Genomic DNA, 27,168 nt, shown 5'->3' on the forward strand with positions numbered 1-27,168 from the left:
TTAACAAAAATAAAATAACTCACAAATGGGTTAATTAGTAGTGTAAAGATGAAAGAAGATAGAGCTAATGAGCTTGAGGACACATCAGTATAATTCACCCAACCTGAACAACAAAGCGAAAGTAATCTAAACAAAACAAAACAAAACAAAAAAAGAAGAAGAGGGGGCTCAGGGATCTGTGAGGCAATAACAAAAGATCCAAACGTTTCTATCATTGGAAACCCAGAAAGAGAGGAAGAGAGGAGAGAGTGAATAAGAAAAATTAGTTAAAGAAATAATGGCTGAAAAGTTTCAAAATTTGTGAAAAACGTAAACCTACAGATTAAAGAATCTGAGGGAATCTAAACATAATAAACCCAAATAAATCCATGCCAAGGCACATTGTATTTAACCTTCTGAAAACTAAAAGATGCAGGAAAATCCCTTATGAGCAATCAAAGAATAATGGCACATTACTTAGAGAGGAACACCAATTCAGATGACAGTGGATTTTTCTTCAGGAACCATGGAGTACAGAAGGAAGTGGTACAACATTTTTTCAAGTGCTGAAAGAAAAGAACTGTCAACCCCAAATTATGTATCTGGCAAAAATATCCTTCAATAATGAAGGGGAAATCAAGGTATTTTCAGATGAAGGAAAACTAAGAGATGTTGTTGCTGATAATCCCACCCTTAAAGAATGCCTAAAGGAAATTCTCAGACAGACAGGAAATGATAACAGAAAAAGGTTTGAAACTTCATAAAGAAAAGAAGAAATTCAGAATAAGCAAACATAGTGATAAGTATAATAAACTATTTTTCTCATCAGTTTATTAAAGCATCTTTGATGAATGAAGCAAAAGTTATAATGCCATCTTATTTGATACTGAATGTGTATAGAGGAAATATTTAAGATATTACATTTTAAAAGTAGGAAGGGTAAAAGGACCTAAGTGGAAGTTAAATTTCCACACTTCACTCGAACTTATAAAATGTAGACTATAAACTATGATAAATTAATACATATTCTGTAATATCTAGAGTAAATAGTAACAAAACTATACAATGCAATATGCTAAAAACCATAAAATATAAACCAAGATGGAATTCTAAAATAGGTTTAAGTAAAACATGAGAATACGAAGAAGAAACAAATGGAGGATGAGAACCAGAGGAAGCAAAGGGTAAACAAATAATAAAATGGAAGACGTAAGCCAGAACATGTCAACAATACCTCTTATTTATATGGTCCAAAACACTAATTAAAGACGGAGGTTGACAGAGTACAAAACATACGAAAATTAACCAGGCATGGTGGCGCATGTCTGTAGTCCCAGATACTTGGGAGACTGAGGTGGGAGGATCACTTGAGCCCAAGAGTTTGAGGACGCGGTGAGCAATGATTGCACCACTGCACTCCAGCCTGGTAACAGAGCAAAACTTGTCTCAAAAAACAAAAACAAAAACAAAAACAGACAAACAAATAAAAACATGGCCAAACTCTATTCTATTACCCTAAATACAACAGCATAGGTAAGTTGAAAGTAAAACAATGGAGAAAATATGCCATGCAAATATTAATTTTACAAAAGCATTAGTGGCTACATTAACATCAAAAAAAGACTTCAGAGCAAAGAAAATTATTGGAGACAGGCAGACATTACACAATGATAAAATAATAATACACTAGGAAAACATAATGGTCCTAGATGTGTATGTACCAAACAATGGAGTCTCAAAACACATGAAGCAGAAACTAAGAGAGCTAAAAGGAGAAATCGGCAAATCTACAATTATAGCTGGGTACTTCAGCACTCCACTCTCAACAATAGATACAACTGCTAGACAGAATCAGCAAAGATGAAGAGCTCAACAATACATCATCAACTGAAAGGTTCTAGATGACATTTATGGAACACTCCATCCAACAACAGCATCTTACACATTTGTTTCAAGTGCTCATAGAACATATCCTGAGATAGGCCATCTCCTGCACCCTAAAACACACCTCAACAAATTTAAAATAATTGAAGTCACAACACTCTCTAATGTGATCAATGGAATCAAACTAGAAATCAGTAACAGAAAGAAATCAAGAAAATCACTGAACACTTGGAAATTAAACAACGCACTTCTTAATAAACCATCAGTCAAAGAGGAAGTCTCCAAGAAAATTTAAAAATGCATTGAAATGGGCCGGGTGCAGTGGTTCACACCTGTAATCCTAGCACCTTGGGAGGCCAAGGTGGGCGGATTGCCTGAGCTCAGGAGTTCAAGACCAGCCTGGGCAACATGACGAAACTCCGTCTCTACTAAAAATACAAAACATTAGCCAGGCATGGAGGTGCCTGTAATCACAGCTACTCAGGAGGCTGAAGCACGAGAACCGCTTGAACCCGGGAGGCAGAGGTTGCAGTGAGCTGAGATCATGCCATTGCACTTCAGCCTGGGCGACAGAGTGAGATTCTGTCTCAAAAGAAAAAAACAAACAAACAAAACGCATTGAAATGAATGAAAATGATAACAGGAGTTATAAAGACATGTGGGATACGGCTAACGCAGAATGGGGAGGGAAATGTATAGCACTAAGTGAATACGTACATTAGAAAAAAGGAAAGGTATCAAATTAATATCTAAGCTAAATCAATCATGTAAGCTTATACTTCAAGAATCTAAGAAGTGCAAAATATATCCAAAGCAGCAGAAGGTAAGAAATAATAAAGATAAGATAAAAATCAATGGAATTGAAAATAGAAAAGTATGAGAAAATCAATGAAACAAAAAGCTAGTTTTTTTAAAGGTCAATACAATTGCCATCTAGCAAGATTGAAAAGAGAGAAGATACAAATCACTACTATCAGAAATGAAGCAGAGAATATCACAGATCTGACAGAAATCAAAAGAATAATAAGGGAATATTACCAAAAACTCTACACAGAAATTTGACAACTTAGGTAAAATGGACCAATTCCATGCACAGCACAAAGTACCAAAATAAACAATTTGAATAGCACTGACACTATTAAGGAGGTTGAATTCATAATTGCAACACTCCCTCCAAAAATCTCCAGACCTACATGGCTTTATTGAAGAATTTTATTAAACATTGACAAAGTAAAACCAAACCAATTCTGCACATTCTCTTCTGAAAAATAGAAGAGCAGGGAACACTTCCCAATCCATTTTATGAAGTTAGTATTACCCTGATATGAAAATCAAAAAGAGTACACAAAAGAAAACTACAGACCAAAACCCCTCATGAATATAGACAAAAAAATTTATAAGAAATTATTAGCTAACTGCCACAACTTAAACAACATGAAATATATAATCTAAATTGCCCTATAAACCTTAAGGAAATGAATTTGTAGTTAAACACTCTTGAAAAGGAAATATCCATACCTAGATGGTTTCACTGGAGAATTTTCCCAGATGTTTAAAGAATTAGTGCCACTTTTACATAATGTCTTCTAGAAAGTAGAAGAAGAAAGAAGAATTCCTAACTCATTTTATAACTCTGATGCCAAAATGAGACAAAGACAGTACAGAAAAAGAAAATTATAAATAAATATATTTTATGAACTTAAATTTTAAAAATCAGCAAAAGATTTACAAATAAAATTCAGGAATATATAAAAAGAATAATACACCATGACCAAGTGGAGTTTATGTTGGGATTACAAGGTTGGTTCACCATTTGGAAACACTCCGTGTTATCCACAATATTAACAGTTTAAAAAAGAAAAATCACAGGATCACATCAGTTGATGCAGAAAAAGCATTTAGCAAATTTAACATCCATTTATAATAATAATTAAAAAAAGAAAGCTAGGAACAAAAGAGAACATCCTCAACTTGATAACGAGCATCTACAAAAAATTTACAGATAATATTTTACAATAGTCCCTTGGTATACGTGAAAGATTGGTTCCAGGACACCTCATATATCACAATCCACACATACTACAGTCCTACAGTCAGCCCTTCAGAACCTGTGTGTAAGCAAAGTCAGCCCTCTGTATACGCATCCTGCAAATACTGTATTTTCACAAATATTAGAAAGCAGTTTGGCTTAAAAAATGTCAAGATAACAGGAGAAGCAGCTTCTGTTGACTAAGAGGTAGCAGAGATGCTCCCAGACACCATTTCTTTGGTTTTTTTACTGCTTGTTATTACTGTGTAAAAACTGGGTGGCAGTTTAAGGAGGAAGACTATTGTAAAAGAAGAGTGACAACCAAGAATTTTTTGATCATTAAATCAGATTTTATAAACAGTGGAAGGAGCATGGACTTAAAACAAGGCATGTTTATTCAGTTTTGTCAAAATTTTACCAAAATATGTGATATATATTTATACTAAAACTATATAATCCTTAGATTTAGAAAAGCAATCAGTTAATGTCTTACATATTAAACACAGGTACAAGTTGGAAATTGTAGAAAATTGAAAGAAAACAAAAGATAAAATTAATGTCTATAGTAGTGAATAAAAGAGTTTAAGATATTTAAAAATTATGTGTATTTTCTTGTCTTTTACATAAACCATTTTTGAAAAGTATGCTGAAAATTTTTTATGAGTAATATTAGTTATGATTTATTTTTCAATATAATTTGAAGATTCTTTGTTACCCCCAAAAAAAAAAGAAAGAAGGAAAGAAAAAAGAAAATCATTGATAAGAAAGGATATCTGCCTGAACAGGATTTAATGCAAGTGAAAGTGCCTTTTACTAGGAAAAAAAAAAATGTCATAAAGGACATTTAGTAGTAAGGGAGAGAAGCGAGCACCAGGATTTAAGGCAGGAAGGGATAGTCTAACTTTACAATTTTGGGCAAAGGCAGTCAGGTTCATGATCAGGGCTGTCCTTATCTATAAAGGTGCTAACCCCTGAGCCTGGAAGGGGAAAGATAAACACCAGCTGCCGATCTTTTTGTTGCACACAAGAAGGCCCGGACAATAAAAGAAAATTTTTTCTGGATTGGGTCCATCGATCCTTTGTCCCTGAAGAAAGGAAGTACCTTGTCAGTAAGAGACTGCCTTTTAAAGTTCTTTGATACTGGACAATGCTCCTGACCACCCAGAACTCCATGGGTTCAACACTGAAGGTGTTGAAGTGGTCTACTTGCCCCCAAACAAAATTCTAATTCAGCCTTAGATCAGGGGGTCATAAGGACTTCTAAGACTCACCACACATGGTACTCTATAGAAAGATCGTCAGTGTTATGGAAGAGAACCCCAATAGAGAGAATATCATGAAAGTCTGGAAGGATTACACTATTGAATGTGCCATCATTGTTTAGAAAAACCTGTGAAAGCCATCAAGCCTGAAACAGTAAATTACTGCTGGAAAAAACAACTGTGTCCAGATGTTGTGCATGACTTTACAGAATTTATGACAATAAACAGGGGAAATCATGAAAGAGGTTTTGGACATGGCAAAAAAAAAAAAAAAAAAAAAAGATGGGGGTTGAAGGATTTCAATATATGGATCTTGGAGAAATTATAGAGCTAATGGAGACCATGGCAGATGAAATAACAGAAGACAATTTTATGGAGATGAGTGCTTCTGAACCAGTGCTGGACCATGAGGACAAAGACCTAAAAGAAGCAGTGCCAGAAAGCAAATTGACATTAATTAGACAATTCGCTTCTGACTTCCTTTACAGCATGAACCCTTCTATGATACAGGACCTGAAGCTAAAGCAAAAGGTGAAAGAAGGATTGGTATTATATAGAAACATTTTTTAGAGAAATAAAAAAGCAAAAAGTTAGAGAGAAATTATGATGTACTTCCAAAAAGTTGCACTGAGTGTGCCTGCCTCTCCTGTCTCCTCTTCCACCTCCATCACTTCTGCCTCTGTCACCCCCAAGACAGCAAGAGCAACCCCTCCTCTTCCTCCTCCTCCTCAGTCTACTCAGCATGAAGATAACAAGGATGAAGACCTTTTTGATGATTCCATTTCATTTAGTGAATAGTAAATATGTTTTCTCTTCCATATGATTTACTTAATAACCTTTTCTTTTCTCTAATTTACTTAATTGTAAGAACAAAGTATATAATACATATAATATACAAAATATGTGTTGTTTATGTTATTGGTAAGGCTTCCAGGCAACAGTAGGCTATTGGTAGTTAAGTTTTTGGGAAGTCAAAAGTTATAAGTGGATTTGTGCCTGTGCAGGGGGTTGGTACTCCTAACCCCTATATTATTCAAGCATAAACTGTGTGTGTGTGTGTGTGTGTGTGTGTGTGTGTGGTATTGTTCAGACATAAAGAAGAAATTCTGCCATTTTCAATAACATGGATGAACCTGCATGGCCTGAAGTGGAAATAAGTCAGACAAAGAAGACAAATAATATATGGTCTCACTTATATGTAGAAATTTAAAATGCTGAACTCCTAGAAGCAGAGAGTAGAATAGTGGTTGTCAAGGTCTTAGGGGTGGGAGAAATGGGAAGATCTTGGTGAAAGTGTACAAATTTCAGTTATAAAATGGATAAGTTCTGGGAATCTAATGTACAGCATGGTGACTATAGTCAATAGTACTGCATTGTTTCTTTGAAACTTGCTAAGATGGCAGATTTTAAGTGGCCTCACCACACACATATATACACAAAAAAATGGTAACTATGAGAGGTAACAGATGTGTTAATTTGATTGTGGTAATCATTACACAATATATACATATATCGAATCATGTACACCTTGAATATACACAATTTTTATTAATTAAACATTTTAAAATGTAAAAACTCAAAATGGAAGATAAATCTAAATGTGAGAACTACAACTATAAAACTCTTGGAAGAAACATAGAAATATATCTTTGACTTTGAGTTAAGAAATAGTTTCTTAGATATGATACAAAAAGCACAACTGAGAAAAGAAAAACTAAATAAATCAGCTTTCATCAAAATTAAAATTTTTGTGCTGTGAATAATACCATCAAGGAAGTGTAAACATGACCCACAGAATGGGAGCAAATAGTTGCAACTTTTATATCTGATGAAGGTCTAGGATTCAGAATATATAAACAATGCTTACAGTTCAACAATAGAAAGACAAATAATCCAATTTAAAAATGGGCAAAGGCTCTGCACGAACACTTCTCTAAAGAAGATATACAAATGGCCAATAAAGCACGTGAAAAGATGCTCAAAATCATAGCCAACAGGGAAATGCAAATCACAATCATAATGAAATACCACTTTATGCTCACTAGAACAGCTATAATAAAAAGACAGAAATGTACAAGTGTTGGCAAGGATGCGGAGAAACTGGAACCCTTATATATTGTTGGTGAGATTGTTAAATGGCACAACTACTTTGGAACAGTTTGGCAGTTCCTCAAAATGCTAAACACAGAGTTACCATACAAGGCAAAAATTCCATACCTAGGTATATGCCCAAGAGAAATGAAAGCATATGTCCACACAAAAACTTGTACATGAGTGTTAACAACAGCATTATTCATAAGAGTCAAAAAGTGATAACAACTCAAATTTCTATCAACAGATGAATGGAGAAACAACATAGGGTGTATCACAAATAATATATGGAATATTATTTGGCAATGAAAAAGAATGAAGTACTAATACATGCTACAACATGGATGAAACTTGAAAACATTATGCTAAGGGAAAGAAGTCAGTCACAAAAGGCTATTTATTTTATGGCTTCATTCATAGGAAATGCCTAGAATAAGTAAATCCATATAGACAGAAAGCAGATTAATAGTTACTAAGGGCTTGGGCAGCGGGTAATCGATGTTGTTTGCTAATGGATATGTGGTTCCTTTACAGGGTAACTAAAATATTCTGAAATTAGATACTGGTGATGATGGTACAACTATGAATATACTAAAAGCCACTGAATGGAATACTTTAAATGGGTGAATTCGGTGGTGTGTGAATGATATCAAAAAACTGTGTTTCAGAGAACACATACCATTTACAACTGCTGCATAGAAAATGCAATACTTAGATATTAAATATAATATTATGTGTATAGGATCTGCATCCAGAAAGTTACAAAATGCTTTTGTAAGAGATAAAGACTCCTGCACATGTATCCTGGAACTTAAAATAAAATAAAATATAAAAAACAAAAGAGGAGCACAATGAGATTTCCGGTGACCTATTAAAACCCATAAAATTTATCAAAGAAATTTACATACAAAATAAATCTTGATAGTAGTTCCAATCACAATAAATTATATTTGCAACTGACATCTATAAGCAATCTCTTTTCTCTCTTTAAAGAACTCTATATTTTCTTTATGAAAATAGTGATTTTTTAAAACTGTACTCTAAAAGGGACAAAATATTTGTAATCTGAAGTGTTTCAAATTTTGTACTCTATTGCTTCAGTCTTATACTACCTCAACAGGTATGAATAAATTTATAAGAATATATTTAAAATATTTTCACTTATTGTAGTTCCCTTGAAAATATTGACATTTTTGAATTTTAATTAAAAAAACTCAGAAAAAAAGGGTTGAACATTAAATAGAAATAATAATAAACACCTTTTTTGTGCTCATAAAAAAATAAAGACTTAAATAAATGAGGAGACATACTATGTTTACTGCCTAGAAGACTCAACATAGTAAAGATGTCAATTCCTGAACTGACCTATAGGTTTAATGCAATTCTCATCAAAATCCCAGCAAAATTTTTTGTAGACATAGACAAGGTTGTTCTAAAATATACGGAAAGGCACAAGTCCTAGGCTAAAACAATTTTGAGAAACAAGGGTACAATGGAAGGAGTGCCTTTACCCAGTATTAACATTTTTATATGGCTACATTAATCAAGACTGTGTGGCATTGGCAGAGGGACAGACACATAGATCAGTGGAGCAGAATAAGGAGCCCAGAAATAGACCCATAAAAATGTATCCCACTAATTTTTGACAAAGGTGTAAAAGCAATTCAGTGAGGTGGGGATAGCCTTTTCAACAGATGCTACTAGAGCCATTGAGCATCCACAAGCAAAAAAATAATAAACATCAACCTAAACCTCACACCTTATACAAAAATCAACTCAAAATCGATTATGGCCTTAAATGTGCAACCTTCAAACTTAAAAAATATTAGAGAAAATTTTCAGGACCTAGGACTTGGTGTAGAGTTCTTAGACTCAACCACAAAAATCTGGACCCCAAAATAGTCTTTTTGTGAAAGAACCTATTAAAAGGATGCAAAGATAAGATGCAGACTGAGAGAAAGTATTTTCAAATTACATATTGGACAAAGTACAAGTATCTAGAATATATAAAGAACTTGCAAAACTCAACAGTGAAAAAAAAAGAGAAAAAATGCAAATAATCCAACGGGAAAATGGGCCAAAGTCATGAACAGACATTCCACGAAGTTATATGGATGAAAAATAAACTCCAAAAAATAAGTTCAATCACATTAGGCATTAGGGAAATGCAAATTAATATGACAATGACATATCTCTACACACCTGTGAGAATGCACTACTCCTGTATTGCACTACACCACTATCAGAATTATGCTGAGTGAAAAAAGCCAGTCTCAAGAGATCACAGGCTATATGATTGAATTTACATAACATTCTTGAAATAACAAAACTATAGGAATGGAGAACAGATTACTGGTTAGTTGCCGTGGGTTCAGAACTTGGGGTGGAGCAGATCAGGAGGGAAGTGCGTTTGGTATAAAACAGCAACACAAAGGATTGCATATCCTTGTGGTGATGGCACTATTCTTTTTCTTGACTGTGGTCACATGACTCTACACATTTGATAAAACTGCTTTGAATTAAATACTCACATATGTACACAAATAAGTGCATGTATAACTGGTAAAATCTGAATGAGGTGGATGGAGTGTATCAGTGTGAGTGTTCTGGTTGTGAACTGGGTGAAGGGTAAATAGGATCTTTCTAGTATTGTTTCCTAAAACTGTATGTGACCCTACAATTATCTCAAAATAAAAGGCTGTTAAAAATCACAATAAAGCCTCTATAATTAAAACAGTGTGGTACTGGAAGAAAAATAGGCAAATTGACCAGTGGAATAAAATATGCATCTAGAAATAGACCCAAGTATATGTGGAAACTGAATATATAATAATGGTGACTTTTCAAATCACTGGAGCAAGATGAACATTTGTAAAATGGGGCTGTGATAGCTGGGTAGTCTTTTGAAAAAAGGGAAGGGGATGGGTGCAGTAGCTCATGCCTATAATCCCAGCACTTTGGGAGGCTGAGGCAGGAGGATCTCCTAAGCCCAGGAGTTCGAGACCAGCTTGAGCAACATAGCAATACCCCCTCTCTACAAATCATAAAAAAAATAAAAATTTAGCTGAATGTGGTTGTGGCACACCACCCTGCCACTGACTATAAGTATGCCACTGCACTCCCGCCGGGGTGACAGAGTGAGACCCTGTCTCTAAAAAAGAAAAAAAAAGAAGAGAAACAAACAAAAAGAAAAAAGGAAAGAGGCAAAGTAAGATCCCTCCCATATACCATTCGTAAGAATAAACTCCAAATGGATTAGGAATCTAAATGTAAAACATGAAACCATACAAATACTGGAAGAAAACTGGGTGAATTTCTCTTTAAACTGGATGTGAGGAAAGGCTTTCGAACTGGGATTCAAATCCAGATATGATAAAAGAAAAGACTGATATTTGACAACATAAATTTTTTTTTTTTGCGTAGCAAAGAAAAACAAACATTGAAAAAACCACAAACCAATTAAGTGAAATTACTTGCAACATATATCACAAATAAAGAAAGCTAATATACCTAACACAGGAAAATACTCTTAAAATTGAGGGTAGAAGACTAAAAACCCAATAGAAAAAGGGAGAAAAGACATGAACAGATAATTCACATACATAAGATGTTGCAAGCCACTCATAATTAGAAAAATGCTAATTAAACTACACTGAGATACAATTTCTCACCTATCAGATTTGTAAAAATTAAAAAGTAAAGCAAATACTTTGTTGGTGAGGCTTGGGGGAAAAAACACTCTCATATATTGCTAATGGGAATGCAAATTGGTACAATCTTTCTGGAGGGGAATTTGGCAATACCTAACAAAACTACATTTGTTTTTACATTTTGACACATTAATCCTACCTCTAGAAATTTACTCTTTAAGATATACCTCTAACGATATGAAAATACATATGTACTGGGTTGTTCATTGAGTATTATTTTTATTTGCAAAATATTGGAAACAATCTAAATGGCTACACATAGGAGGTTGGCTGAATAATTTATGGTACATCTACACAATGCAGTACTATGCAGCTATAATGAAAGAATGAAGAAGATCTCTATATAGAGTGATTGGTAGGACATGCGTTTGAGTGAACAAACAAAGCTCAAAAGAGTATCTATATTAAGCCGCCCTTATGTAAGGAAGGGTATAGGAAAATACACAGGTATCTGTTTCTTTGTGCAAAAAGAAAACACAGAAAAACTAATGAAGTTGGTTACTTACAGGAAATGACTGGAATGAGGTGGAAAGGACAGAAGTAAAGGGAGAAGTCACTTTTCTGAGGATTTCTTTCTGTACAGTTCTAACTTTTGAAACAATGTTATTATTTCACATGCTCACAGAAAAATAATTAAAATTAGCAAGGAAAGATGGTGGGCAGTGTTGGCGGCAGACAGAAAGGAATCTAAACAGAAACAAGTGAACTAAACCATATTCAAATGACCTCAGTGGGCCCAGGAGATGAACTAGCCCAGGTAACTTTTTAACAGTGTTTGAAGGATACACTCTTATGCAAAGACAAAAAGAATTCTAAACAAATATTGTACTCTTGTTAATTGGCTTCTTCATAGAGTCATGGGTTAGCAACTCTGAAACTAGTTTCTGTATATTCTAGGATTAAGCGAGTAAATATATTATGGTAATGGCAGAGAGATTTCTCACTGTTTTGCAAGGAAACTACAAATATGGGAAGGGGAAAGATAGAATGAACTTTGCTGTTGTATTGGTATTTGGAGGTATCAATGTGAACTCATGGTTTATGGGTAAGTATGGAGGCAGGTAGATAGGTAGATAGAGAAACAGATATTACCAAAATAATAAATAAAAAAGGAATAGATATAGATGTGAGTTAATTATTTTCCTAGCTTTGTGGACTGAGAGGGTTTAGTAACAAAGGCTAAGGCAGGGAAAGTACAAGATGAGCCTGGAGCAGAAAGTACAAGATGAGCCTGGAGCAGATGTGCCAAAAATTAAGGGCATGCTCAGAGGATGATTAGGGGCATGTCAGAAAGACATAGTAACTAGTTTGAAGGAGTTCCCACTGGACACACCTCAGACAATTTGAGCATCAAAATAAATAATGATAGGAAAGGATTATAACTGAAAATAAAAATGCACAAATCCACCTAATATAAATAAAAGCATAAGTAAATAAACGCGAGTGAAAGAAGAAAAGTTCTTTCTTATAGTAGAAAGTCAACGAATAACTGTAGAATGGATGATGGAATCAGAAATTCATTAGTTGGCAACCAGCATGATAATCTTGCCTCAGGCACGGACCATCAATAAATGCTAAACTAGTGAGTGAAAGTTTGAGGTGTAGTAGGATACTAACAGCTTCAAGATATATTTATTTCCCCAAGATACTAATTAATGGCAAGGAGAAGAAATAGGAACTGGACAGTGAAGATATGTGGCAGACATCACCTTAACCAAGTGATCAAAGTGACAATCACCAGGAATAGGATGAATGGAACTAACATCGTGGACCTTCTGACATGACACACTCATGCACAGCATCACTTCTGTGGTATTTCTGCCAATAGTACATAACAGTGATCTAACTATGAGGAAACAGCAGGCAGCAAACTCAAATTGAGGGACATTATGCAAAATAACTGGCATGTACTCTTCAAAAATGTCAATGCTACAAAACACTAAGACAGATTGAGGAACCATTCCATATTAAGGGACACTAAAGAGACATAACGACTGAGTTATGAGTGCACTGCATGATCCTGGATTTTCTTTTGCGATAAAGGACATTATTAGGACAACTGGCAAAATCTGAATAAAGACTTTAGATTAAAATCTTTAGATAGATTAGTACCACTGTTAGCTTCCTGCTTTTGATCAACGTTTTAGGAAATGTTAGGAAATATATATTGCAGTATTTGGAGATAAAAGAGCATCATACCTACAATTTGTTCAGAATAAACATAAAGTTCAGAATAAAATTGTGTGTGTGTGTGTGTGAGAGAGAGAGAGAGGTGGTACATAAAACATAGAATGTGGTAAAATTGCAACATTTGGGGAATCGAGTGAAAGGTAATTAAACATTATTTGTATTATTCTTGCAAATATTCTGAGAGTCTGAATTTATGTCAAGTGAAAAATTAAATTAAAAACAAGGGTTAGAAGTGATCAATTAATCTCCTAGGGAGAAGGTATTGAGATCAAAGACTGAAGGCCTGAGGGGAAACCATTAGAAAACGCTCACAGCTGATGGGTGAGTTTCAAAGAAGCAGCAGGACAGGAGTCTCCAGGCACGGTGGGCATTCAAAAAATGGTAGCTGTTGTTTTGATAAATTTCAGAAAGTACTAGTTCATCTCAGAGATATATACCTCCTAACTCTTTCAGAAACGTCACTAAATATTGCTTCTAGAAAGGATTTAAAGGTCATGTACTGTACTGGTCGAGTCACATCTTCCAAATATAACAATCCAACATAATAAGAGGAAAATTCTACAAAGCGCCTTTAGCTCAGCCTCCTCATTGTAACAGTGGGAACCGTGAGGCCCAGAGCGGGGAAAGGACCTGCCCAAGGTCACACAGCAAGGCAGTAGAGCTGCGCCAGGCACCAAGGTGCCTCCCTCCCAGGCCAAGGCCTCTCTGACTCTGCACCTCCATACAGTCTGGCTTCAGGCCAGAGGAGTGGATGGCTGGGAACCAGACAAGACGTAGCTGGGCTGGCCCTGAAAGATACAGTCCCAAAGTTGGTGGCTGTTTGGGAATGAGTGGGGCACATTTTGTGAACACCCCATAAGCTACAGGTGGCCAACATATTTATGTGATTAAAAATACAAAATAAGACTTAATACGCTGGGTGCACACAGTTGAGAAACTAAAAGCTTCTTTTAGACAAGACAAACTGTTACTCACTACAAAAATAAGGGCGGGGTGGCTTGGGATTTTTTTTTTTTTTTCATAATGAAAAGTAGCAAATATGAAGTCAAACCTAAAACAGCCCATCTGTTTGAAATAAAATAAATCCAAATAACAGGCCCCTAAGGACCACCCCCCAATATTCAAAAACTCTGTTTTATTTTAAATTAGGCATTGGTACAAGACCAACAAAATTAAATATTTACTGCTAACAGAGAACTCTTGGATGTTGGGGGCAGGGGTGGAGAACAAAAATTCCTTTCTGATAAGCTAGTATCTGATAGCTAGAAATCAGAATCACTCAGCCCTATATTCTGCTGACTGCAGGTCCCACATGGAGTTGAGGGCCTGGAGGCTTCTTCTGTAAGGTCCTAGGACGTGCGGTGTGGAGCAAGCAGTGGGTTGCAAGCTGGACCTCCTGGGTCCTGGACCACCTCAGCTCTGAGCAGCTTGCCAGGGAAGCCTGGGCAAGTATGATATTTTTCTTCAGCTGCAGCATCCTCATGCATAAAACAAGGGGTCTCTAAAGGAATTTCCATTTTGTTTCTATTATTTGGTCCTACATAAATACATTTCAACTCTTTGTCTTTAGCTAAAACTTCTAAAACTGTTATCACTTATATAACAGTCACAGTCCCCACGTACCCAAACAAAAATACAACTCCATGCTTTCAAGTCTCTGGTAATTTCAAAAAGAACAAATTATTACTTACCCTTTCCAAATATTTTAAGTATCTTAGAGTTTAACTTGCTATTGGAAAATTATGGAATGCCAGACCTGGAGGAGCCTTTTGGATGCCCCTAGACCACTCCTTCATCGTACAGATGGGGAAAATGATGCCCAGTCCAAGGAAATAGCTTGCCCCAAGTGCCATGGCTAGTTGTTATCAAAGCTGAAGTCAGACCACTTGCCGGTGGCCCCCAGGTGGATATTCTTCCCACTGTAGCACCAGGGACTCCTCCCAGACTCAGAAAGCTGGTCTGAAACAGTGAATCTTCCAAAGGGCAACCACCTACTGCCAAACTTTCCAATTTACAAACGACTGTCATTTTGTTTGATGACACGAGGGTACCTAAAATTCCTGGGTGGCATCTGCTTTCAACTGACTTGCACGATTCCTCTCCCTCCAGATTAATAATGAAATTAAAGGTGAGATGCTCTGGCCAAGGATGGGAATGGGAGCCACTCTGCGTAGTGACCCTATGCTAAGCACTCATTTTCAACATGATCTCCACTTAACTACCCCTGGCTTGGTTTGGTTGGGTTGGTTTAACAAAAGAAAGAATGGGTAGGGAGATACCTCAATATGTTTGCAAGGCAATTCAAAGCAAAAACAGCTCTCTCTTTCTAAAGGAGAAGGAGAGCCCAAGCTCCTAGCAACACATTTCTTTCCAAAAGGTTCCTAAAATCCACATGGGGTGGGGGAAGGGACTAAAAAGCTCTGCAAATATGTGGCTGCCTCCACTTTGGAACTGCATAGCAACAGGCTCAGCAAGGCCAGGATCTCCCTCTGAGGGTTCAAAGGGCTTTCCAAACCTGCTCTTTACTTTCTAGGGCTGACTTTGAGGACGTGAGCATTCATTAGGGCCAGGTTAATATGATGATGGGCTTGTGTTTCTAGAATTGAAAATACACTATTGTGAGGAGTCACGCAGAGAACTTGGAAGGTGCACAGGATCAACAAGGGCCAAGGAAATGTCTTCCTGACTTGTCATGAGACCCAGGGCCAGCACCTGCTCCTCTCTGGGCCTCAGTTTCCCCATCTTTGATATACGAGCCCTCGTGGCCTTGTCATGAGAAGACTTTCCACACTTCCAGGGTTCGATGGGGAAGGTCGTGGCGGCTATTTGAATGGAGTCCAGCCTCTTCCCTCCTAAGCAGACCCCCCATATCACACCAGCAGGCCCAACCTGAGGCTCCTTTCCAAAGGGACACAACCTCACTTCCTCAGGATAGGGCCCTGGACAGATCCTGGGGTAAGACTACTTACGAGTTTTCATGAGGGTCTGGCTAGGCCCTTTCAGTGACTACGATAGAGACACGCAGGATCCACTTTACCTTCTCATGCCCGTTGTGACAGTACTGAAATGTGAAAAACCAAACAACTATCGGCCTCCTCAGATCCCATTTTCTCATTTCTGCAGCAGGCAAATGTGGAACCTCCTCAAGGCACTGGGCTGGCTACACACATCCTTGACTGATTCTGGATCCCTCCACCCACCTCTGGAGGGTGAGTGTGTGTGTGTGTGTGTGTGTGTGTGTGTGTGTGTGTGTGAGAGAGAGAGAGAGAGACAGAGAGAGACAGAGAGAGAGAGAGACAGAGAGAGACAGAGCTCTTCACAACCGCCTGAGCAAGGAGATGAGAACTCAAATGGCTAACCTGGCCATCTCTCAAATCTCTCAAACTGCCAAGGGCTGCGTAATTGGGGTCTGTAAAACTGTCTAGATCCTGGACACACTGCATGCTCTCTGAGGTCCCTCCCAAGCCAGAGTCTCTTGAATGCTAGTTTGCCTGGGTGTAACTTATGCAGTATCAAAGAAAGGGACAAAGTGACTTTTCAAGTCAAAAGAAGCCTGATTTTCTTTTGTTAAATTTCTGACATCAAATGGAAAGGCAAAATAAATAAATAGCAAACACTAACATTAAAGAGAGCAACCCATGAGTGTGCCCTGAGCCTGATATCTACAAGACCATCTCACCAACACCATCTCTTTTGAATCTCCCACAATGCTCCAAACTTGGTGGAACGGACATTCTGATATTTCCATCTGACAACTGAGGGTGCTGAGACTCAGGCAGGTTCACAGACTTGCCTAAAATCCCATAGTTGGTCAATGTCTCCTGCAGAAGGGAACGCTCATATTGAGGCATTCTTAACCTGTGACAGAAGACCCCTGAGAGAACCATGAGTGGGCTTAAGGCCTAGTGGTACCTTAAATTAGAAGCAACATTGCATGTTATTTTTCCATTGTCTAAGGAGAAGACCCAGAGCTTCCATCAGATTCTCAAAGAAGTATATGATCCCTAAGAGACAAAGAGCCACCCCTGCTTCAGAGGATCGGGAGTCATTTTTGTTATGATTTGAGGTTCAAGAGACCAGTTGGAGTTAGCTTCCCCAAGGGCAAGCTCAGAAAACCTTGGCAGCCAGGTAGTTCTCTAACTCATACATAGGACCAGCTTTATGCCAGGCATGGTACCATTTGGTGGGGTGAAGGATGGGGTGTGGGAAAAGAGGGCTTCCCTAAGCCCTGAACACCTCCTTACCTGTGCCCTAAACAGCAGATTCTCTCCAAGGCATGGTAACTCTTGCATCTTTTAACTCAAGCTGGAGGCTCCAGATTCTCCAGAGGAAGGGAATCCCACTAAGGTACAGCGGGCTGAGGATGGCATCTTTCTAGGTAAGGTGGAGAGGGGGTGTGAGAAGCAGGAGGCAGATCTAGAAACCAGGAAGGAAAAGGTGGGAGTACTGAAGCTAAACTCGATTTGCTCGGGATTTGACAGCCAAAGGCATGGCTGAAAAGGCCAATGAGCCTATCCCCAGCCATATGTAGAACAGGGCTTCAGACCTAGCCTTTGCTATCTTGGCAAAGTTCTACTCCTGAGAGAGGGTGAGTGTGTGTGTGTGTGTGTGTGTGTGTGTGTGTGAGAGAGAGAGAGAGAGAGAGAGACAGAGAGAGAGAGAGAGACAGAGAGAGACAGAGCTCTTCACAACCGCCTGAGCAAGGAGATGAGAACTCAAATGGCTAACCTGGCCATCTCTCAAATCCCCAAAATCAGCTTTGGTGGGCCCAAAGTAGGCAACTAACGATGCTGCTAAGGCTCCCAACCAGGGCCTGAGAACGCAATCTTCTCAAGCACCCAGAATGGGGAATGGGCCTCCCACTCTGGGATCCACTGCTGCTGTTTGGGAAGGTGGGGATAAAAGAGATACGTAGGACTGCCAAAGGGCTATTACTGTTGGGGAGTGCTGGTGCAGGTCGCCCAGGAAGAGCAGGCAGGAGGAGGGAGAAAAGCCTGCCCGGAAAATCCCCATTAACTTCATCTTGTGATTTCATTGTCACAGCCACTCAGAACAGATTTGGCCCCAGGGGCAGGCTCTTGGGAGCCTCCGATTTAATAATGTGCTCACCTCATGCTGTGGGACAAGACCTCACCACGAGCCCTATTAGTGGGTGAGAAAGGACTCCCTGGCTGCCCTACTGCACAGGGCATCAGTCATACTCCAAAGCTAACACCCCGGCCTTGTGCTTGGGTGTTACCTTTGTATCCGGTGCTCCCCAAGTGGATTTGGGCAGTGACACTCCTTGATATTTTCAGGGCTCATTTTGAGAACTGTCATGGCAACTAACATGATAATGCTCTTTACCCCATGGCTGGGGGATCCCTAGAAACAACCAGATTGTTCACTTTAACTCGAATGTCAGCACAATTATTTTAACACCAAGTGTGTCAGGTTTGACTCCATATTCCGGAAATTAATTTTAGAGTGGCAGGGAAATAAAATGGCATACTTCTTTGAGCTTTGTTACAACACGTTCGTGCAGCAAACTGCGAATAAAATGTAGTAATTAGAGGTTAAATAAATCCTTGACAGACAAGCGGCTTAGAAACGCTGTGCCCTCCTCCCGAAGCCTAGCACAACGCATGCCAGTCTTTCAGAATTAGACACGCAAACCATGTGATGTTGGCAACTGCACCAAAACTACTGTCCCACTTAGAATTCCAAGGCCGGCGCTGGAACTTCCAGAGGCAGATATTAACACTGAGATCTCATTAAGAGCCAAACCCAAACAACCTCCCACCATTGCCAAAGGAGCCCACCCAGCCAAGCCCTCCACAGGGCTGGCTGCCTGACTCTCCGACAGCAACTCAAAAACGAGACACACACTCCCTTCTAATTCTTAATTTACAATCTCCATTCTCCAGCTACTTCCAGACTTCGAGTTCAGATTCTAATATGACCCTTTGCTGTCCTAACAGTGCTGAGCAAAGCACACATTGATACCGGGCAGATTACATTACACTACAGTTACAAGCGCTCCACCTCCACTGGCTGCATTTCTTTTTACCACATTTGCTCTGCCTCAAAAGGAAAGCCTGTGTGCCCACACATGGGTGCAAAATGGATGTTCTACACTCGACTGAGAACTAGAGACCAGGGTTCTGTCAACTTTGGGCTCCCTTTTCTATGGCGCTAGGAAAGTCAGACGCTTCTCTGGGTCTCAGTTTCCTCTTCTGTAAAATTATGGGGTTTTACTCTTCCAGCTGTAAGATTCTCCATCTTTCAATATCTGAGTTTGCAGGTGAGGTGGTGTACGTGTGCTAACTCTGTACAGGTGCAATGGTCAATCGACCAGCAGAGCCACAGAAAGGAAGGCAGAGCTGGGTCCTGTCTTCCTCCTCCCCACTCTGTCCCAGCATGCTGCCGAAGCTGAGGGTGGAATTTCGGATTCAAATGGAGGGAAAAATAGAAATGCACTACTTGTGGGGTGAGGGTGGAGCTGGGACAATTGGACCAAGAACTTGGAATTCCTCAACATGTTCAGAACTACTTGACTTTGTTTTTGTCCTGTCTTTATGCTCCAAAGACCCACGCTTTCCTCTCAAAGGTGGACACAAGCTGGGGCCACCAGGTCCTTTTGATCTGGATGCCATCAACTCTCTCGGGTGCTGTGGCCTCCAGTGATCCCTTCCAAAATCAGCAGAAAACTGTCCCTATGGTCTAGTGTCTAGGTACTCGCACAGGTGGAAGAAAGGGGAAAAAAATCAATGGCTGGCCTGCTAGGCCCTCTTCCAACAAGATGATATCCCCTGGTCCGCTCCATCCTTCTCTGAACCTCAGGAAACAATTCTCAGCCTTTAGAAAATGGCATTTCCCAAAATCCACTTACTGGTTATTTACTTGGCAGAGCAAGCACATGGGAGGGTAAGGTAGCTTCCCACACCCACCCACCAAGGAAATGGGAGTCTGGGAGGCTCCAACTGGGCTGTGCAGAAAGGGGCACTGGCTGTGTCGGGGTCAGAGAGCAGCCGGGCAGGACTGAGTTGCCATTGGGATGGGGGGATCCTCCTTCAGCGGCAGAATGAGCCCACCCTTTTGTAGGCCAAGGAAGGGAGGGAGTAGTCTGAAGCTGGGGCCTCAGGGAGGCCCAGGATAGCCAATCTGGGCAAGGAAAGCTCTCCTAAACTTTGCAAAGAGCTTTTTGCTTCTTGCTCTCAAACCCTCCTTAGGCCCCGTCTCTGGAAGCCTTTACTCTGGGAGCTCAGTGCCTACAGCCAGGGAGGCCCCTTGCTATCCTCTCCCCCGGGGGGAATATTTTTGAACTGTTTCATATCTGATTGCTTTGGATGTTATAAAGACGTCAGATTTTAGGAGAAAACTTGAGGTTTGAAGGAAACCAGGGAGGCTCTGTGAAGGGGAGAAAGAAAGCAACCAGAGTTGGGGGGTGGGGGCAGGGAAATGAGGTAACCCAACTCTTTTGCTTCTGTCTCCTCCCCTGGAAGAAAATGCCCTTGGGGCTTCAGCAGCCCTGGGCTGGTAATTTGGGAGCAGGACCCCACAGGACTATGCACCTGCAATCTTGGCATGTAAATATCCTATAACACAAGCTACTGTTTCTTACCTCCATGGGGAACTCCTTGACTAACTGCCCTGACAGTTCCATGGGGCCTTTTCTTCTTCCTTTGACACCTTTACAGACTAAAGAACAACAATGACACAACAAAAATAAGAAGTCATAAGCATTTGCAACACAGTCTCTTCAGGTTCATTCTGATTTATGAAATTTCCCTCCTCGAAGTACTGAAGATGTTTAAGGACTCAATGCCTGCAAAACCAGGCCGGTTCCAATTGAGCTTTGCAATGCTTTTTTCCTGCCATACAGTTGACTGGTGCTGCCTAGGTTACCCCTCGGTGGCGTTGTGAGAGGTGTATGATGGGAATTGGTTTATTGTGCTGATCCATAGTAACCGGCTCCTGTTCCTCCATCATTTATCTCCCTCCCCAGCGACATCTGGGTTGGTCTATTCACACTCTCAGCATTCTATCTGCTCCAACAAACACTCAGCCTTTTCTGCTTGGATAAGGAGTTTTTTAGTTACATCCATTATATGTGTATCAACATTTATGGCAGCAAGATAATTGCTAAAGAACTCAGAGGATAAAGAGTCCTTCTTCATAATGTTCACCCCTGCCCCTTTAAAAAATCAATATTAATATCAAATAGGACAGCAGCAGGTTCTTACATAGCTGCTGTATCCTCAAAGTCGGAAATGTGATTAAAAAAAAAAAACAGCTGGATTAGGAAGAAAAGAAAAGGTTCAACAATGGGTTAAGAACCCACATCCCACTGGTGCACGTGTATGCGGATGGAAGGCCTTTTTGTCTTTGAAACCTTTCCTAAATAACTGCAAAGAAGCAAATCTGCTCTCCATTAGATGAGTCCTTTGGAAATATGCCAGTCTACTCTAAAGAGTTTAGATCCCGTTATCTATATACCAACCCAATGATTAGGAGGCCTGCCATCAATAGGAGTATTGGACAAGAGAACCTTTGGGTTGATTTCTGGTGTCTGCTGTCGCTGATTCTGGGCTACAAGTTCACACTTGCAAAAGACACAAAAAGGGGAACACGTCCCACTTTTGTATTGTTTTGATTGGCCTTCTGCCATTTTTTTACTCCTCCTTCTTATCCCTGCCCTTCAAAATATCAGCCCCTTTTTATTATCTGTCTAGTTGTTTCCTGATGACAAGGTTGAGCTTGATGTTTCACTTTCCCAGAAAATGACTATTTCATTCACAAACCACAGTGTTTTAGAACTAGAAGGGACTCAGAGTCAGAGGTCATGGGATTGGGGGAGAGAAAGGATGGACTTGTTCAAGATCACTCTGCTAGTTAGTGGGCAGAGCTTTCTAGAACACAAGTGTCCCAGCTCCTAGGCTAATGATCTGTGCAATGCACTGTTGGAGAAAAAAAAATCAGAATCTTTAAAACAAGAGTTTACTGTATATTGAGTTCCTTTAAAGGAGAGGCATAGTCCAGCTATTTTCAGAAGAGCCACTTGTCTAAGACCAGTTTATCCCCTTTCATAACCCCAAATAGTAATTGAGTTTCCTAGGGACCATCCATTAACAGGTGCATTTTATGCCTTTAGGTGATCAATTTAAAAGGGAAGAAAATATATTAAACATGCTGGCTAAGCTAAAAAAAACTCTTTCCTTAGTAAAAAGGATTGACAATAGTGAATCTCCTACCTTAAGATGCAATGAATGTGTAGCCCCCACCCCCTCCCCCCCAGCAACAGGGTATTTCCTGGTGGAGTGTAAAAATTCAATGACGTTCCTATTTCAGCCCACACATCTGTGTCACTGTCAGCGTCAGTGGCAGGAAAACAGACGAAGTCACCCTTTGCTAATGATTTCCTAACATGGAATTTCCTTGTATCTCCTAAAGGCTTTCTTCTTCCAACGCCAAACTGTTCCCCACCCCCCACCCCCAACACATTGTACTGAAGAAAAACTGAAAATGGTCACAGCCGGAAGAGGATGATTTTTAAGGAGATCTTGTAAGGAAAAGCTTCAACTCTTTGTGATATTTTTAAAGGGGGAAAGGGGGGAAAGACTGCTAGTTTTTTCCGAAGCTGAACAAAACAGAGAGATTTCCTCCCAGGCATCTGGGAATCTCTCAGCCCCGTCTCTTTCTTTCTTTTTTCCTGCCTCTTCTGTCCCAAGTTCCACTTTGAGCAACATTCTTATTCAGTACTGAAAGAAACACTCACACATGGCAGGCAGGCACCGGGAGAGGGCAGCCCCCAGGGCAGAGAGCAGGCATTGGAGAACCACCAAGCACAAAGCAGTATAGGAGCCCATCACTTTTCCCCTCTGGAGAATATCCTATTTAATATGCAAACTGGTCATCAAGTGAAAAGAGGGCTGTTACTTTAAGGGGAAGAAGCTGATTAGCTGCTCTGGCTGGCAGCAAACAGCTGGTCTGTCCGGCAGGTTCAAGGCCATTTCAGCTTCTCTCTTATGGAGGCACCATATGCTCCATCTCGCACATCAGCAGCTTTATTTTCCAATGAACTTGCTCCAGAAGAGAAGCACAAAGGGGGGAGGAGAAGGCAGAACCAGTAGTTTACCCTTTGATTACTTTCTTGTGGTTTTAGATGCAGTTGGGATGTGTGTATGCGCGCAGTTGGTAAGTGTGTATGCGCGTTGGGGGTGTTAACGCTTCGTCTTCTACTCCAAAGACCAGAGAACAAATGTTTGACCAGCACTTATCGATAACCTCCAGAGATGGGAGGGGAGGGGAGTAGGAGAAAGATATGCAAAAAGGCACAAATAAAACGTCGACATCAGATTAAATGGAAATAGGAGGGGCGGAGGCGGCCAGAGAGCGGTTGGAATCTGACTTCGCTTGGGAGATCCACCAGCCTGAGCTTGGGCCCCGCCCACTTTCCTTATTTGTCACTTTTTTCTTTTCAGTATTCCCTTCCCGAACAAACTCCCTGAGAGACACCAACCCCTTTGGGGCACAGGGGCGGAGCAGGCCAACAGAATGGCGCAAGGTTACTTCTAACATTATATTTGACATTCCTCAGTGCAAGCCCTGGTTCTCGAAAGTTTTAGGGGGTCGGTTACACGGGACAAGGACGCGCTAAATCGTCAATCCAACTAAAGCTGGCAGCTTTAGTGCCAGACGCTGGGTTAGGTGCAGAGGCAGCAGGCCAGCGCGCGGTCCAGAGTGGCAGGCTCATCCTCGCTGCCCGCCTAGGCTACACGAACCCAGGAGGTGGCGGCTCCCACTGCCTCCGCGCCTCCAAACAAAGGGCGCTCGAAGAGTTTGAGCCCCTGTGTGTGGCGGGGCGGTGGGTGTGGCAGGAGGGCGCGGGAAGAAATGAGGCGTGTAGTCAGACGCGGGTGGCCTGAGCCTCCGAGCTGCCTCCTTCTTCTTAGCCACCGGCGGGCGCGACAGCTGTCCTGAGCTCCGGCAGCGAGGGGCTCCCGCTGCAAAGCGAAACCAGGGAAAGGGCGCCCCCTATGCCCGAGCCCGGCGAGCGCATCGGCGAGTCGCGTCTGCCCACCCCGCTGAGCGTTTGCCGCCTAGGGCCTCTGCGTGCGCCCGCCGGCTCGCAGTGCAGTCCACTGGGCCGTCCGGGCCGCCGGGGTTTAGGGTGTCCAGGGCTGGCAGGCTGGGCGTGCAGCGAGGGCCGGGGCTGGGGCTCCGTGCACCTTCCTGGGTTCCCACAGAGGGTCCTCGAAACACAACCCCCTCCCCCATCGCCTACACTTGCCCTCCTGTCCCGAGCGGCTCGAAACCTCTTGGAGACAGCCGCCCCCGCCCCCTGCCTCTGCGTCCCTTTTCCCCTTCCCTCTCTCCAGCCTCCTGGGAAACAAAGGGGCTTTTTATAAAGCGGATTGTTGGCGGCGGCGGCGGGGGTGGGAGGGAGCGGGGATCTATAAAGACAAGAAGAGGTGGGAGGGAGGGAGGGAAGGAAAGAAGCTGCGCGGCCTCCAGGGGCCCGGAGCTGCGGTGGCGGCCGGGAAGCCCCGGCGGGTGCACGGTCGACCCCGCCCGGCCGGTGGGCACTCGGGCGGCAACCCACGCCTGCCAAGAGCTGGGCCGCGCCGCTGCGATGTCGCTCGCCGGCTTGCCGCAACCGGGGAACACAATTCCCCAGCCGCGGGCCGGGGCCGCTGGGGGCGGCGCAATTCCCGCGGGGGTCTACCCCGGGAGACCCAGGCCCTCTCCCTAGCCAACTCTTTCAAAATTGCTCGGTCTCAGGGAGACTTTGCGCCTTTGTTCCAGCGCAGCCGCCTCTAGTAAGCTCGACTCGCTCGCCCTCGCAGACAATGTCCCGGAGCCGGCCTCGGTTTGCTTACCCGTGAACAGCACGTTCACCTTGGGTACCGCGCCCCCGGGGGGCACCGTGCTGCCAAATAACAACGACGAGCCACCCCAGCAAAAGGAGCCCTTTCTCCCCAGCCTCCCAGCCACCCTGTGCCCCTGCCCGCTTACACACACCCACACTCGGGGTGCCCAGGTCAGCCGCACCCAGCTGCAGGAGCGCGGAGGGAGTGAATGCCCCAGCCCGAGGCGCGTGTTTGCCCAGGTTCCGATGGCTTCAGGGCCGAGCTTTCTGGCAGGCTAATCCTATTAGTGTCTGCTTAGTCCGAATTTAATCACGGATCAGAATCAGACGACATCTCCAGCTTTCCAGGAGGCTTCGGACACACTGCATTGGGACGGAGCCTGGCCAAGCCAACTGGCCGAGAAAAGTATTTGGCGGCGCTCCGGGGGGCTTCCCGCCCGCGCTAGCCCGCGCCGGGCGCCCAGCTCTGTCATCGCGCGGATGCTGGGGAACCTGTGCGGACTCTGACACAGGGGTGCCAGGGCTGCTTCGCAGGAATCCAGTCCGGGCTGCCCTGAACAGCGGCTTAGCTCCGGGCCGCTCTCCCCAGGCGTTGGCAGGGGAGGGAGTGCAGGGCAGCGGGTTCGGCGCACACGCTCCACACTCTAGCTCAGAGGCGGCAAACAGCGTTGGGGTGGGGGAATCCTTCACCCAGTGCCCACTGCCTACTGGCCTGGGCTCAGGGAGCTGGCATGTGAAGGCACCGTCGCCGGTGACACCCAGGCTGCAAGCGACCCGGGGGTGCTGGGACAGAGTGGGAGACTCCCGGTAGCCAAGCGTAGCCCTAGGAGCCCGCTCAGCTTGCGCCCCTCCACCTTTCCTCCCCGGTAGTGGCTGCCCGCGCCGGATTTCAGACGCCCGACGGGCGCGGAGCCAAAGGCCGTGGTCTCCGGCGTTTCGAGCTGCGCCCAGCCCAGCCGGGCTGGTTCGAGAAAGGGGCGGCCGCCCGCAGCGCCAGGTGGGCCGTGTGCTCAGAGCAAACTTTAGGGTCTACCGACTGGAAGCACCCCGGGACCCCGATCCTCAGCGATGGGGACCATAACTGGGGGCTACAAGTGTACCCCGGAACCCCCAGAACAGTCGGACCTCCTGCGTCCGCCCTCATCCTTACCGTGCTGCAGAGCTCCGGCGGCGGCGGGGGCAGTGTCCGAGGGGCGGGCGGCCGCCAGCGAGGGCAGCCTGGCCTCAGGCGGCCGCCAAGGAGCCCAGCCCTGTTGCAGATCACCCCCTGGCTAGCGGCCGGTGCCCCCGCGCCCGCCCGCCGCCGGCCGCTTTAGCTCGCGGCCAAGTTCATGCTGGCGGCGCTGCAGTGGCGGCCTCAATCTGCTCGCTCCATTCCCACCGCCCGGCTCCGCGCCGCGCGCCCGGAAGGTGGAGTTTCGGGGGTTTAAGTTACTGATAGGCATTTCTCACTGCTGTGTCACTCGGGGAGGAGGAGACACGCACGCCGCACATTCACACACCCTCACACTCACGGCGACGAGCGGCTCCGGCCTTAAAGGGGAAGCCGCGCTGCCCTGCCCGCGACCCCACCAGCCCCAAGCCTGGAAACTCAAGGTTTCCACGCCGGGATGGGACGGCGGGCATCCAAAGCGCTGCGGCCGCCCAAGTGGCCTCCCAGGCCCTCCCACCAGTCTTTAGAGGAGAAAGCGGCCGCAGGCTGGCTTCGCTGTTGCTGCCTCATTTCTCCAGTCGGCTCGAACCAGGGCATCTGGGGAGGGATCCGAGGCGCGGAAGGGGCATCGGTGCACTCACCTTGGCTGCTCCGCACTCGGTGGAGGGTGTTCTGTGCCCTCGGTGTCAGCTGGCTTGCCTAGGCGGTGCGCTGGTGGGAAGAGGCGACAGCAGGGTTACCGGAGCGCCTCCAGCAGACAGAGCCCGCCGGAGGGCCGCAGTCGGGGCCCGGCGCGCTCGGGAAACCCGCACACGGAAGGTAGACTTTCCGCGTCTGGGGAAAGCGAGCTGGTGAGCCGTGAGTGGCCGGGACACACGAAGAGCGAGCACGGAGAGCCGAAAGCCACCGGTCACCAGTGACAGGGCGAGAGAGTGCTCAGGACCCAGAGACCAAGAGAGACAGGAGACCGCACGAGACACAGAGAAGGCAGAGACTGAGAGACAGATACCGAGAGAGGC

General features: G+C 43.2%; 1 protein-coding gene across 1 annotated transcript in view; it reads right to left on the bottom strand.

Annotated features, from left to right (window-relative positions):
- The window catches only part of MAMLD1 (mastermind like domain containing 1), a 139,783-nt gene extending 113,359 nt beyond the window's left edge, over positions 1–26,424 (bottom strand). Inside the window, exon 1 of the mRNA XM_023202185.2 lies at positions 26,147–26,424. The gene's annotated coding sequence lies outside the window, so the exon portion shown is untranslated. The remainder of the gene's footprint in view (positions 1–26,146) is intronic.
- Positions 26,425–27,168: the final 744 nt, after the last annotated feature.

The sequence above is a fragment of the Piliocolobus tephrosceles genome, chromosome 12 (assembly GCF_002776525.5).
Source record: "Piliocolobus tephrosceles isolate RC106 chromosome 12, ASM277652v3, whole genome shotgun sequence".
NCBI lineage: Eukaryota > Metazoa > Chordata > Mammalia > Primates > Cercopithecidae > Piliocolobus > Piliocolobus tephrosceles.